Source organism: Triticum dicoccoides, chromosome 7B, assembly GCF_002162155.2.
Source record: "Triticum dicoccoides isolate Atlit2015 ecotype Zavitan chromosome 7B, WEW_v2.0, whole genome shotgun sequence".
NCBI lineage: Eukaryota > Viridiplantae > Streptophyta > Magnoliopsida > Poales > Poaceae > Triticum > Triticum dicoccoides.
In genome coordinates, this window is record NC_041393.1 from 364,071,183 (window position 1) to 364,075,755 (window position 4,573).

General features: G+C 43.2%; 1 long non-coding RNA gene across 7 annotated transcripts; it reads left to right on the plus strand.

The window, feature by feature from the left end:
- Window positions 1-37: 37 nt before the first annotated feature.
- LOC119338389 lies at window positions 38-4,132 on the plus strand. Of its 7 annotated transcripts, none has more exons than XR_005163943.1 (7): window positions 38-417; window positions 589-748; window positions 850-989; window positions 1,228-1,493; window positions 2,026-3,031; window positions 3,155-3,592; window positions 3,710-4,132. It is a non-coding gene; the product is annotated as an uncharacterized LOC119338389 (long non-coding RNA). The 7 variants fall into 7 exon arrangements; XR_005163942.1 differs by having other exon boundaries at window positions 39-417; window positions 2,026-3,241; window positions 3,514-3,592; XR_005163938.1 differs by having other exon boundaries at window positions 39-417; window positions 2,026-2,167; window positions 2,398-3,592.
- The last annotated feature ends 441 nt before the right edge of the window (window positions 4,133-4,573 follow it).

Consider the following 4,573-nt stretch of genomic DNA (forward strand, 5'->3'; position numbering starts at 1 on the left):
GACGGGGGAAGGAATGGGCGGGTGGGAACTGGGAAGGGGGCGAGCGGGACGGGCGGGGCGGCAGATGGGGAGGCGGCTAGGGTTCTACCTGCTGCTGGCGGAAGTAGCAGGGTTTGAAGGAGCGGCAGATGTGGGCATGGTTGCGGTTGGGGAAGGCTCACCGGCTGGGGGACGGCGAGCATCGGTGAGCGCAGCGAAAGGAAGCCAGGCATCGGCGTACGGCAACGATTTTGGCGCCTGCGGCATGACGGCGAGTCGCCGCCGAACGCTCAGCGATGGGGCGAGTTGGTTAAGGTGTCAGTGGCGCCTTTGCTTGTCGCCAAGGATGGCACGTGCGCGATCTGAAGTACGACGTCGGCCAACTTCGGCCTCCGAGGCTTCCCTGACACCCTCCTCTACCACTACCTCAATAAAAAGGTGAGCTTCCCACTCTCCATTTTTCCCCAAAACTTCCAATGACTGTTCAAAAAATCATCCAAGGAAGAGTCAGTAGCAGGAGAGTGGCAGTAGCACCAGCCCAAAGCTAAGGAAGATCAACTCCTTTTTGCCATTGGCTTTTAACATCTTGTTCTATGTGATTGTTCTCAGGTCTTCGAAGGATTAGGGCTTAGGGCAACTCGATGGCAGCCAGTCGGAGTTTGCTAAGTTGCATATGCAAGTCCTTTTGAAATATGAAACTTCTGTCTGGTGATGAGCTTCTGCTCATCTTGCTTCTGCTCATCTTGATTGATTCATCTCCAGTGAAGGGGTGTGCCTTTTGATGCATTCATTTTCTCTTTCATACATGGTGTTCATCTTTGTTTTGGAGAACAACACCCTTGCTGATGTTCATCTTCTCTATGTATGCAGGGGGCTTGTCCTTCCATGGTGCTCAGCCACGGACAGATTTGGAGCGAAAATAGGAGATCCTGACAAAAATGAGCATGCTAGCGGTGGATCCAAGGATGCATGGTGATTGTGCCAGGTTTGTGCTCTGGCTCTTCTGTTGGGTAAGCTTCTTCACCCTTCTTGTCAAGGAGATGTTCATGTCTAGCTAGGTTCCTATAAAGGGGATTTTTTTCTTTCAGTTCACCAGATGCTGAGATCTAGCTAGGCTTCCATGTAGAAATGTTGTTGTCTTTGAAAGTTTGTTGGGTGCCTCACCCCGTACGAAGGCTGAAATCGGGGGAGCTTGGAATTTATATTTCTATCAGCATAATTTCATGTCCCCTTTCCTATTTTCTGCAGGTACACATGAATCTATGATCCAGATTCTAGCTACACCCTTTACTACAACAATCTCAGGCTTTACTGAAAAGTGTACTGCTTATATAGTTGATATCTTTAATTCATATGGTCGTCCGCTGGATGATCACTGGTCTTCGGTTCATATGGTCACTGGCTGGAAGCTTGCTGTTATGTTTGCTTCATATGGTGGTCGACTGGAAGCTCGCGGTCTGAATGATCTCATTGTCTATGGCCGGCAATACACACTTTTCATTACTACCAGCCAGGTCTTCTCAGAGTGATTGAATAAATTCCATTCCTTTGTGCTGCATTTTACCTTCCATGGTTTTTGCTCAAAATGGCATAATATGCCACTTGCACCACCATTGGTCTTTGAAATTTAGTAACTCCAGTTTTTCATAGATAACAATTGTGCAGTCTTTGTCCTTTCCACTTACCATTACCATTTTTGTGATTATACTTAACTAGAAATTTGTTTGGTACTCATCTAAAAATAGATTCATAATGAGGTCACTTTTGCAATGCATGTGAGTTAAGTTTTTTTTGCATCTGCGGTTATATATGTTTAGTCATTTGTATTGAAAAGTCAGTGCATCTTGGTTGTTTTTGTTGTTGATCCAGGAGGTTCTTGGTTGCTTGGTATTTTTGCTACATGTGCAGTACTATAATATGCTAACCCATATAAACGATGAAGTATATTCTGTTTCGTAGATGAGCAAAGTTTGCTGCATTCATAGTATATATATGTTTTCTTATAGATATATGTATGCCATTAACTGCTATCATTGTGTTTTACAGGGGTTCACGGGCCATCATGATGATATACTTGGTTCTTTAAAGAAGAATGATAAGAACTAACGAGGGTTGTCTTGTCCAAGAGCTCTGCCGCGATGGCATCGCCACTCAGTGATGCCTCAGCAGGAAGGCTAATCGCAGGGAGGTGCGACATGGGTGGCCTAAAAAGCTAATTTGGTGCCCTCTCTCTTTGCCTCTTGTTTCCTCCAGCACCTTGATTTTGATGGCTAATATATTGACTTTCTAAACATCTTTAATTTATAAGGAATGTAGTAGTTATATGCTTTTCATTTATGATAGAGAGATTGAACCTAGGTGTCTTGCTTGCTGCTTTGTAATATAAGCATGATATTTTTCTGCCGACTTTGTGGACAGGCTAACAATGAAAATTTTATCTGTAAAATATGGTGATCCCTATAGTGCTATTTCTGAAGCTTCGCTGTGCTTGCTTTCCCCCAACAAGCAGTAATCCAATCACGGGTGCATCAGGTACTATATCATGTGAGAAAATCAAACTGCTCATTCATAAGACAGGATTTCCGCTCACATTTATCATGCTTCGACACTCACAAAATATCTTGTGAGCATTAATGCCCGCAAGCCCAACCTGAAGAGAGTAAGCATCTCTTCTTATTCTCCCTCTCCCTCAATTTGCTTTTTTGATTGTCTTGATTTGGTATTGTGATATGGTAGTTGTATACTTCTGAGTGTTATTCCATTATTATATCCTCTGAAATGTTAAAACCTGACTAGATCTGGATATTGTATGTATTATTACGTCTACATATGGAGGAGCAGAGCATTGCATCGGACCTTTGCCTGTTGATATATAGTACGTCGTCCTTCTCAAGCACATCGGCTTAACATACTGATGCCACCCATGGTGGCCTTGGGTTCTGATTGAGGCATCAGCCACGGACGTGGGATTGCCAGTTCGTAGTTTTGTTCCACTGAATTTTTCATACTCGAGCTTTTGGGCCTACGCTACAACCAGCAGTATCCAAGACAGGTGGCCGCCTTTTGTACCATGTTCAAAAGGAATTGGTGCTCTGAAATTCAATAATTTTTTGCAGGTTTCCTCTCGGTTGCTCATGTTCACAATCACAGCAAGTAACCATATGGTTTTCCACAGGCAACTGCGCAACATTATTTTTCAGGAGGACAAGTAATCAACTTATTTCACATTCAGTACACTACAAACAACTGCTGACACAATGAGGTTCAACCATGATCGTAGCCACCGATGTCTAAACGCTCTTATATTTCTTTACAATGGAGTATTTGATAGTTCATAGTTGATAGCACTGAATAAAGTATTCCAGAATATTACTTATGTATCTTATCACTTGCTCTCTGTTTTTGCCAGCGTGTATCAGATTGGTTATTGTTGTTTCAATACAGTTTGTGGTTTTAGTATTTTTTTTATCATGCTGAAGCTTTAGTTAGATTTTTTGTGGGAGTTTCAAGAGCAATTTTTTTCTTTGCTTGCAGCCGCTATTTTACTGTTCAACACTGGTATAGTTGAAGAATAATATTTAGAGAAGTCCCCCATCAGCATATCTGAGCTTAGGTACAATTGAACTCTCTTTCTTGATGCCATTTTACTTCATGCTTCACATTTTATTACATGATTCACTTACCCGAACAAATATTCCAACTGCAACCCATATTCCAACGGCGGCCATAGCCGAGACGACATGCATCTACGGGGAGAATCACCATGATGGACTGCATCTGCCCAGACGATCGTTGCGACGGCCACAACGAAGTGCATCTCTCAATTCCAGGATCAACATGCTGGACGAATCCTCCTTTCATGTTAAGTTGCAACAGTGCAAGCAAACACCATGGAGGCTTCTGTAGTTAGGGACGGTGAATCTGCATCAACAGTGCTGGATGGAAATTGCTCGCCGTCCTTCCTCCATAAACCACGTAGGGACCTTGTATTAGCCTCCCCATCTATCCGTCAGGAAGCCCTGACTTTCCCTGCTATTGCTGTCAAAAATGCTACCCTTGTAGCACACGAACTGAACTTAAGTATGTCACATGGAGCTTCAGGTAACAAATCTAAAAGAACCAAAATTAATGTATGGCATGTCTTTCGTCACAACGCCTCTCTCTTATTTTGTATGACCTGATGTTCAATGGAGTGTACCAACTACCAAGTGCTAGAGGGAATTGCACGAACCACCACTTATTGGGGCTAGTGTTGCACAAAACATCTACTATACAGGTTTGTTGCAGAAAGCACCACATATTGGTGTAATACATTGCAGATATGTCTAATCTAGTGTTTAGCTATGTTAACATAATTTCAGACAAATGGATCCCGCTTGTAAGTCAATTTTAACCGGCTGATGCAAAGGAATGTGATTTTTATCCGTTTGGGTCGGCCGAGCAGACATGCATGTCCGGGTTTTTTGGATCGGCCGAGCAGACATGCATGTCCGGGTTTTTTGGGTCAGCTGGTGCACCCACCGTGGCCGACGCATTTGTCTGCGTGGTCTTAGAAAAACTAAATAGGCACAAAAAATATTTAAATTTAAAACAT